This window comes from Halichoerus grypus, chromosome X (genome assembly GCF_964656455.1).
Source record: "Halichoerus grypus chromosome X, mHalGry1.hap1.1, whole genome shotgun sequence".
In the NCBI taxonomy this organism is placed as follows: domain Eukaryota; kingdom Metazoa; phylum Chordata; class Mammalia; order Carnivora; family Phocidae; genus Halichoerus; species Halichoerus grypus.
The window spans coordinates 30,189,812-30,199,455 of record NC_135727.1 but is presented as its reverse complement, the minus strand read 5'-3'; the positions used below and the strand labels follow the sequence as shown (position 1 = coordinate 30,199,455).

At 48.3% G+C, this 9,644-nt stretch overlaps 1 long non-coding RNA gene across 1 annotated transcript; it reads left to right on the top strand.

Annotated features, from left to right (window-relative positions):
- The first annotated feature begins 2,334 nt into the window (after positions 1 to 2,334).
- Positions 2,335 to 9,605, top strand: LOC118523090 (uncharacterized). The gene is made up of 3 exons (XR_004910929.2): positions 2,335 to 2,430; positions 2,679 to 2,834; positions 7,775 to 9,605. It is a non-coding gene; the product is annotated as an uncharacterized LOC118523090 (long non-coding RNA).
- Positions 9,606 to 9,644: the final 39 nt, after the last annotated feature.

Below are 9,644 nucleotides of genomic sequence, written 5' to 3'. Positions count from 1 at the left end.
AAGGCATCGGAGCCGGCAATGCCTAGCTAGAGAGGTTGAGTCTTCAAGTCGGAGCTGGGCTCGCACGCCCCGAACTGGTGGCCTGTCTCCCGCACAGGAAGGCGCTGTGCTGTATGGCGCAAGCCCGTGTGGGTAGGGTAAGACACAGACGTCACCCTAGCTCTGGAGACCCTGCCCGAGTGTTGGGAGAAGGTCTCTTGGGCCAGCCCTGCGAATCCAGCCGCCGCGGCTAGGCAGGGAATAGTAACGCAAGCAAAGTGATGGACCCCGACGTGGCCGTCTGAGGTTTTTCCGGGAGGCGGCTCACGTCAGAGCCCGCCAGACCCCCAGACCCCTGGGTCCCCGGGAACAGGAGCTTGGGCTGGGGTCTTCTGAGCGCGCCTGTTGCTCAGATGCACTCTGCAAATAAAACCACGCTTGCCCCTTGAGAGTGTCCTGTGCCTCCGGGATTTTACGGATTTTTTTTTTTTTTTAAGATTTTCTTTCTTTCTTTAATTGACAGACGCAGAGAGAGAGAGAGAGACAGCGAGAGAGGGAACACACAAGTGGGAGAGGGAGAAGCAGGCTTCCCGCTGAGCGGAGAGCCCGATGCGGGCTCGATCCCAGGACCCTGGGATCATGACCTGAGCTGAAGGCAGTCGCTTAACCGACTGAGCCACCCAGGCGCCCCCTGTGCCTCCGGGATTTTAGGAATGAAGCCACATCTCAGTACAGGGCTACGAACCTGCACAGGGCTTAGAGCGTTCCAGGTCGGCTTCAACTGGACAGAGCTCCTGCTCGCTTGGGTTTTTTCAGTTTTTCTTTTTCAAAGTTTTGTTCCTCTCATTGCAACCACGGATCTTGAAACACCTTTGGGCGCAGCGTCTATGCCTCTGCCTCGAGATTCTCTCTACAAGCATGCATGTCCCTTGGGGTGGGACCCTGTGGCTCTGGGTCATCACCCACTTTCCTGCCGCTCTTTCTCCACCCCCCCCCCACCTCCTCCCCTCGGTTTTCCTAGAAATGGCTTTCTGAGCCCTTGCTGAGGAATAAATAAATTTCATTTCTTTGTTGTTTTCTTTTTCGTTTCCTTTCTTATTCTTGTTTCTTGCAGCGGGGGATGCATTCTTATTGGTTGGAGAGTTGAGTTTAAGCAGGTGTTCGGTTTCTCCAGGTGAATACAATAAAGGGACAAGGGCCAAGAGATTTGGGGTATAGCAAGGAATCGATGATAAAGAGTGGCTATATGGTTTGTCCCGATTCAATAAATGTAAGGTGTTGTGCATTCTTTTGTCTGTAAATTTTACATCCAAAGAAGAAAACCCTAAGCAAATACTGAACTCAACCTGATGGTATGCATGCTTCTTTCTTGTCCAATAAAAGAGAGCGGGCCGGATTGAGGGCTCTGCGGCTTTCCCTTCCAGAACTGTTTTATAGATGCTCCGGCACTTGTTAGTATCCTAAGTATTGAAAATAGCTCCTGAGAACGGGTCCCGTGCAGGACAGTACCTGACTGAGCCCATGTTTGCCGTGCTCAGCCGCCCCGTTTGAAATCCGGAGCCACAGCCTTTCTGCGGGCTCCTGAATGCAGCATGGGTCCTAGGCAGCTCACCGACTGCGCCTGACGGAGGCAGGTGCCCCGGCCTCGTGCTCGCAGAGGACGCGTAAGACACTGAGAAAGGTCTGTGGACCCATTCGTTTTCACAGAGGTGGTAAGGGCTGACAGTGGGACTACCTCCTCCTGACTTGAGCCAGATGTTTCCTCCTCCGGCTGGCCCTTGGTGAGTGCGGCCGGCCCGCCCCAGCCCCTTGGCCAGATACCCCAGGCACAGCTTTGACTTGAGGTGAATTATTGCGTGAGAGCCCTGCAAGGGTTGTCGTCATGTGCGTGTTAGAGCCCCTACAGTATCTGCGTGTTCTTTCCTGTGTCCGATCTCCGCGGAGCAGTCCAGCTTGCTCTACCTCAGCCACTCACGTGACCCTTGACAGATCTCGCCCTACCTGGGCACCAGTCGGGCTAGCATTCACTGAGCATGTTTCCTTCCCTACCTTCACACTTTGCACACCTTAGCAACCGAACGGAGCCTCGTCCTCGGCAAAAGTAGCCCCGAATCATGGTTCCACGTGCCACATCCACGGGAGGGGGCTCTGGAGCCAGAGGGCTGCCACCTGCATCCGGCTGGCTGGCCTGCTGAGTTGCTTCTTCTCACGTTAGCCTGGTCTCCTCATCTGTAAGAGGAGGCTGGCAGTAGCCGCTACCTACCAGGGTGCTGCCGGAGTGACTGAGATGAGAAAAATACACTGCTCCCGAGCGCCCTACCGTGCGGCCTCACGTCTCCGATTTCAGTCCGTTTTGTGTTTCTTTATTCACAGGGGCCCATGAGGGAAGAGAGGCGAGGGTTATTCACTCACAGCTGGCCCGGGGACAGAAAGTTGTCTTGGGACTCTAAGGTCTCTAGCCCTACCTGTCCTTTGGGTCCTTTTCTCTCTCCTTTTCTCCCTCTTTTTTCGTTTTTTGTTTTCTTGTTTTCTTATTTTTTTTAAGTCATCTCTAGACCCAGTGTGGGGCTGGGACCCCTGACTCCAAGATCGAGAGTCACACGCTCCACCATCTGAGCCAGCCAGGCTCCCCCCTGCATGCCTCTTTGTGCCTACACAGGCTTCGGTCAGGAAAGCTTTGTCGGCTGCTGTGTTTACAGGGCCCTCTGCCAGGCAGTGCGGGGCAGGTCTCCGGTCCAGACTCAGCCATCCTCGTGCCCTGGTTCTCCCAGTCTGGGGAGACAGATCAGCCCACGTGAGAGAAAGAAGCTGGAAATGATGAAGTCCCAGCACCACTCAGTGGCTCTGTGGCCCAGGTAAATCAGCTGATCCCTGTGCCTCCCAGGCCAGCTCTGCAGAATGGGGATCGTGATGCTCCCTGCTCTCCCGAGCTGTGACTTTTACTCGAAGTGATGCAAGTAAGGCCCGGGGGGGGGGGGCGGGGGGGCTCAGACAAGTGGAGCCGATGCTGGAGTTAAGGGGTCAGGACTGAGTGGGGTCGGGCTGGACATGGGCCCTCACTGTGATCGAAGGTGCGGACAGGGTGCCTCGCCCCTGCTCCTGAGCAGATGGGAGAGCCTGTGGAGTGAAGGGAGCTCTGCTTGCTCGGGCCGGTGCCCTCCCGGGAGTGCTCGCCGTGCACCAGGGCCTGGCTCATCCACCTTACCGCTGTCCCTTGTGCGTGACGGGGCGCTGCGGGCCCCATCCACCCACCCAGGGCGGTGGAGGCATCACTGTTTTGTTTTTTTTTTTTTTAAGATTTTATTTATTTAGTTGAGAGAGAGAATGAGAGAGAGAGAGAGAGAGAGAGAGCACATGAGAGGGGGAGGGTCAGAGGGAGAAGCAGACTCCCTGCTGAGCAGAGAGCCTGATGCGGGACTTGATCCCTGGACTCCAGGATCGTGACCTGAGCGGAAGGCAGTCGCTTAACCAACTGAGCCACCCAGGCGCCCGGCATCGCTGTTTTTTGCTTCTTCCTTAACCAAGGCCATGGAGGCTTGGAGAGGTTCGGTGACTTTGACCAGGTGACACAGCTTGCTGGGGGGGGGGGGCAGGGTCCAAAGCTCCGAAGAGACTGTTCCTAGCAGCCCCTGGTCGAAGCCGATTTGGCTTCTGGGGAGTTGTGGGCTTTCCCTTCCTCCTCAGAGGGAGTCAGAGGTGGGTGCATGCTAAGGAGGCTGTGCGTGGAAGTTCAGGTGAAGGGGTCGTGTGAGCAACCCCGGGAGGGAGGGAAGTCTAAGGCTTGTCTCAGGGAACCCAGACACAGCCAGGGGGCTCTGGAGTGTGAGCTGGAGAGGAAGCTAGAGAGGAGTCTGCAGAGAACTCTGTATTGAGGGGCCAATAAAGTTTAAATGCTAGGTGGGGGCTGAGTTCAAGGAAGGCGTTGGAATGTGTATGTTTGGGATGATGGAAACTGAAAGAGGTTTGGGCTGGGGGCGGTGGCGCCTTCATGAAAGCAGTGTTTTAGGATGAGTTTCTGGGGGGGAGTGTCAGCCGGCTCTTGGTTCCGTTCGTTGCAGTTAGTGGGCGTGGGGAGCAAGGTCCAGAGCCTGAGTCCTCACTTGGAGGCCACGGCTGTCCACCAGGTATGTCGTGAGTCCCCTGGAATTGGAACGCAAAATTCCGTGTGTGGTGGCATTGCAGTAATGTGGGCGCCTTTCATCAACTAGAGGGGGGACAGTGCCCCTAACCACCCCCTCCCACCTTAAGAAATATCATAGAAAAGACCAGGGAGGGGCGCCTGGGTGGCTCAGTCATTAAGCGTCTGCCTTCGGCTCGGGTCATGATCCCAGGGACTTGGGATCGATCCCCGCGTTGCGCTCCCTGTTCCGCGGGAAGCCTGCTTCTCCCTCTCCCACTCCCCCTGCTTGTGTTCCCTCTCTTGCTGTGTCTCTGTCAAATAAATAAATAAAATCTTAGAAAAAAAAAAAGAAAGAAAGAAAAGACCAGGGAATTGAGTAGAACGCGGGCTGTGGACTTGGCCACATGCATCTGGTTTCAGGGCACAGCCTGGTTCTTCTTTCCTGCTCTCTGCTCATTGCATGACAGGGGCAAGCCTGACTGTCTCTACGCCTCCGTTTCCCGGACGGGAAATAGGGCAACGACCACTATTCCTACCACCGCTCACTCAAATAATGATAATCATCTCACAGAATTCTTATGAAGTCAGAATGAAGTATGGAAAGATGGTTTCCTTTTCTCTCTCCTTCCTTCTATCCTTCCCTCTCTCTTTTCTCCCTCTTTTCCTCCCTCTGCCCCCTCTCCTCTCTCTCCCTCCTTTCTTCCTTCTCTCCCTACCTCTCCTCTTTTCTCTTTCCTCCGTTGTCTTCTCCTCTCTTCTCCCTCCCTCCGTTCCTCCATTCTTTACTTTTATCCTCCTCTCCTCCATCCATTCTTCTCTTGTGGCTGTGATAATTTATTTTATTTTATTATTATTTTTTTTAAAGATTTTATTTATTTATGTGACAGAGAGAGACATAGTGAGAACAGGAACACAAGCAGGGAGAGTAGGAGAGGGAGAAGCAGGCTTCCCGCGGAGCAGGGAGCCCGATATGGGACTCGATCCCAGGACCCTGGGATCATGACCTGAGCCGAAGGCAGACGCTTAACGACTGAGCCACCCAGGCGCCCTTATTTTATTTTTTTTAAGATTTTATTTATTTGACAGAGAGAGAGAGCACGCGCTGAGGAGCACAAGCAGGGGGAGCGGGGGTGGGAGAGGGAGAAGCAGGCTCCCTCCTCAGCAGAGAGCCTGATGAATATGACTGATGACTATATGGGGCTGATCGCAGGACCCTGGGATCATGATCTGAGCCAAAGGCAGATGCTTAACCGACTGAGCCACCCAGGCACCCCATGGCTATGATAATTTAAAAGAAACCCAATGCCAGGGCACCTGGCTGGCTTAGTAGGCCGCGCATGTGACTCTTGATCTGGGGTTGTGTTTGAGCCTCCTGTTGGGTATAGAGGTTAGTTAAAAAAATAAAAAAAGAACTTTTAGAAAAATGAAATAAACTCAAGACAATATGTCTTTTTATTTCTACATCTTTATGTGTATGGCATTTCCAAAAAACTTAGACATTTCACCTACATAACCACAGTACCATCCAAGCACCTAAATAGCAACAATAATCTGCTGGAATCATGGCCCAGTCACCTATGTTTAGACTTCCCTGATTGCCTCAAAAATAACGTTTTACAGTTGGTAATTTTAGAACTTAAGGGGCACCTGGGTGGCTCAGTCGGTTAAGCATCTGCCTTCGGCTCAGGTCATGTCCCAGAGTCAGCAGGGAGTCTGCTTCTCCGTCTGCCCCTCACCCTGCTCCTGCTTTCTCTCTCTGACTCTCTCTGTCTCTCTCTTAAAAAAATAAATAAAATTATTTTTAGGGGCGCCTGGGTGGCTCAGTCGTTAATCATCTGCCTTCGGCTCAGGTCATGATCCCAGGATCCTGGGATCAAGCCCCGAATCCCGCTTGCTGCTCTGCGGGAAGCCTGCTTCTCCCTCTCCCACTCCCCTTGTGTTCCCTCTCTCGCTCTCTCTCTCTCTCTCTCTGTCAAATAAATAAGTAAAATCTTAAAAAAAATTATTTTTAAAAAATAATAAATAAAGTGTGAGAGTTCTGTATTTCCATAATACTGTCTGCTTACCATTCATGTAGGGAAAGTGACATTGTGTTTTCTTTGAAAAATAACAGCTTAATCCACTTTTTTAAAAAACAACTTTTCCTTTTTTTCTGTATGCATCTTCTATATGTTGCCTTAAATCATAAAATAGTGAATAAATTGATGAATGAATGAATAACAAAAAAGTTGGTTAAAGCCCAGAAAAGAGAATGCTTTTAAGTGGTGCAGTTACAAGAAGAAATGAGAAATACCTGGTTTGTACCTAATGATTTAATCGGCTTAATTTTAATCCAGAAATAGTGCATTAAGTTATATTAATGTGACTCCTTCATTCAGCAGAATGTCCAAGGTATGGGGTTATTTTGGTTTATGAAATGCTATGGTGGGGACCCCTGGGTGGCTCAGTCGGTTAAGCGTCTGCCTTCTGCTCAGGTCATGATCCCAGGGTCCTGGGATCAAGTCCTACGTAGGGCTTTCTGCTCAGTGGGGAGGCTGCCGCTCCCCCTGCTTGTGCTCTTTCTCTCTGACAAATAAATAAAATCTTTTATAAAAAATGTTATGATGAACTGAGAATGAACACATGACTTATGTTTTTTATTTCTTTCCATCTTTTCTATTGAAGAGAAATGTGGAAAACATGCACTAGTACATTTTTCTCTCAAATTCAAAGAATTTATTGATGTGAATTGAATATTTAATTCACTGAATTTCATTACAGCCACTTGTCAGTTGTGTGATCTTGGGCATGGTATTTAACTTCTGTCTGTGCTAGTTTCCCTGTCTGCAGAAAAGGTTCAGGGTAATTGGTGCATGTTGCTCAGCTCGGTACTGCTTCACAGTAAGCCCTCAGAAAATTGTGGCTCTTATTACTGCCTATTCATGTTACATGTGAACCACTGCCTAGCTGTGTTGGGGGAAACAAAAAATGTAGAAGTCGCAATCTTGTGCAAAGGACCCTGAAATGCCAAAGGAGTATTAAGAGTTATTTGAAATATCATTTGTCGGGGTGCCTGGGTGGCTCAGTCGGTTAGGCTGAGAGACCAAGTCTTGGTTTCAGCTCAGGTGATGTTGTCAGGGTCTTGGGATCAAGCTCCACGTCAGGCTCTGCACTCAGTGGGGAGTCTGCTTGGAATTCTCTCTCGCTCTCCCTCTGTCCCTCCCCCCCCCACTTGCAGGCTCTCTTCCTCTCTCTCTCTCTCTCTAAAGTAAATAAATAAGGGTGCCTGGGTGGCTCAGTCGTTAAGCGTCTGCCTTCAGCTCAGGTAATAATGCCGGGGTCCTGGGATCGAGCCCCGCATCGGGCTCCCTGCTCGTCGGGAGGCCTGAATCTCTCTCTCCCACTCCCCCTGCTTGTGTTCCCTCTCTCACTCTCTGTCTCTGTCAAATAAATAAATAAAATCTTAAAAAAATAATAAATAAATAAATCTTAATATATATATGTATATATATATATACATACATATATAATTTGTCTATTGCCCAGGGGTTAAGGTCTTCTTCTGGTTCTCAGGGGAAGGAATGTGAGAAGGAGCAGGGTGAGGCTAATGGACCTCGATCTCTGACCTTGAATTTGGTTGCTACTCTTGGACAGCTACCTCATGACCATGAGCTCTCTTTCCTTATCTTTTCACAGCCCCATCTCAACCAGGATGGTGGCCAGCTTTCTTATTTCTTGCTTGGAATGAATGGACTGAACACTCTTTTCAGCTGAAGGTGACATGGAGTTTTGAAACTATACAGTGCTTTCATCAGTGGAACGTCAGGTTTGGCTGTGGAGATCCCTGAGTCTAAGTCTATATGTTAAATAGCAGAAGAGCCAATTTAGCACCTTGACATTTTTTAATTTTTTAATTATTTTAGAGAGAGTGTGCGTGTGAACAAGCACTAGTTGGGGGAAGGGCAGATGGAGAGGGAGAAGCAGAGAATTTCAAGTAGACTCCACTGCCAAGTGCGGAGCTCAGTAGGGAGCCTGCTTCTCCTTCTCCCTCTGCAGCTCCCCCTGAGTGTGCTAGCTTGTGCTCTCTCTGTCACATAAATAAAATCTTTTAAAAAAATGTTAGAACCTATGCTTTATGGTGTCTGTACTGATGAAATACGGGAGAACTCTTGGGAGCTATTTGCATATAGAATTCTAGCCTTAGAAGGGGGAGGAGGAAATCAAAGATAGCCCCAAATTAACTATTACTGCTGATGGTCGCAAGTGGCAATTAAAGCGCTGCGGATTTTACGTTCTCTGCCCTATCTCAGGACACCATGGACTCTGCAAGTTTGTTCCAGGAAGCTGTATCATTGGCATACTGAATCCCAGTCTGGAGCCTGGTACAACAGGTTCCTCTCCTGTAATCTGGTGTAAAGGGGAAAATGCCATAAGTTTTCTTTAAATTGTGTCTGATCTATTAGACCATTAGGACCAGGAAACTTGTAAAATCACCACTGTTCATGGCTCCATGTGGTGAAATATATTTAAATATAAAGTATATATTCAAATATATTTAATAGTTAAATTAAATATATTTAAATATGATGGAATATCATTTGGCCTTAAAAAAATTAGAAAATGCCATTTACAAAAACTTGGATGAACCTGGAGGACATTATGTTGAATGAAATAAGCCAGACACAGAAAAGACAAATAGTGCATGATCTCACTTACATGTGGAATCTAAAAGAATTCAACTCATAGAAACAGAGAGCAGAAGGATGGTTTTTAGGAGCTGGAGTTTAGGGGAAATGGGGAGATGTTGGAGAATCTCATATATGCAAGATTAATACGTTCTGAAGATTGTACACCATGGTGATTACGTTAACAATACCGTCTTGATACTTGAAATTTGCTAAGAGAGTGGATCATAAGTGTTCTTACCAGAAATAAAAGGCAAACTAGTGAGGTGATAGATATGTATGTTAATTATCTTGATTTTGGCAATTGTTTCACAATGTACACATATATCAAAATATCAAGTTGCACACCTTAAATATTTGTAATTTTTATTTGTTATACCTCAATAAAGCTGAAAGAATTAAGATAAAATAGACACAGAAATAGAGGAGAGGGAAGAAGCTGGTAAATAACACCAGGTGAGGACATTTAAAAGAACATGACAACAATAATAGTAGAAACAATAACTAACCATTATACAGGAACAACAGCTAGGTTTATAGAGCACTTACGAAGTTCTTTTTGTTCTCCTCTGCTACCTTAACCCTTATTCTCCACCCTCCCCAACTCCCAACAAAGAATTTGCATTTACAAATCGTGTTATTATCTCAAACCCCAGCCCTCTGTTGTCCCTCCGGAAGCAGTGGTGGAGCGCCTACTTAGTGCCAGGCATTTCGAATTCTGTGATGAATAAAGCAGGGCTCCTAGAGGACACTTAGCATGATGAGCACTGAGTCATGTACCGATTTGCACTATATCGTACCCCTGAAACTAATATAACACTGTATGTTAACTATACTGGAATTAAAATAAAAAACTTAAGTAAAAAAAGGGCTCCTTCCTT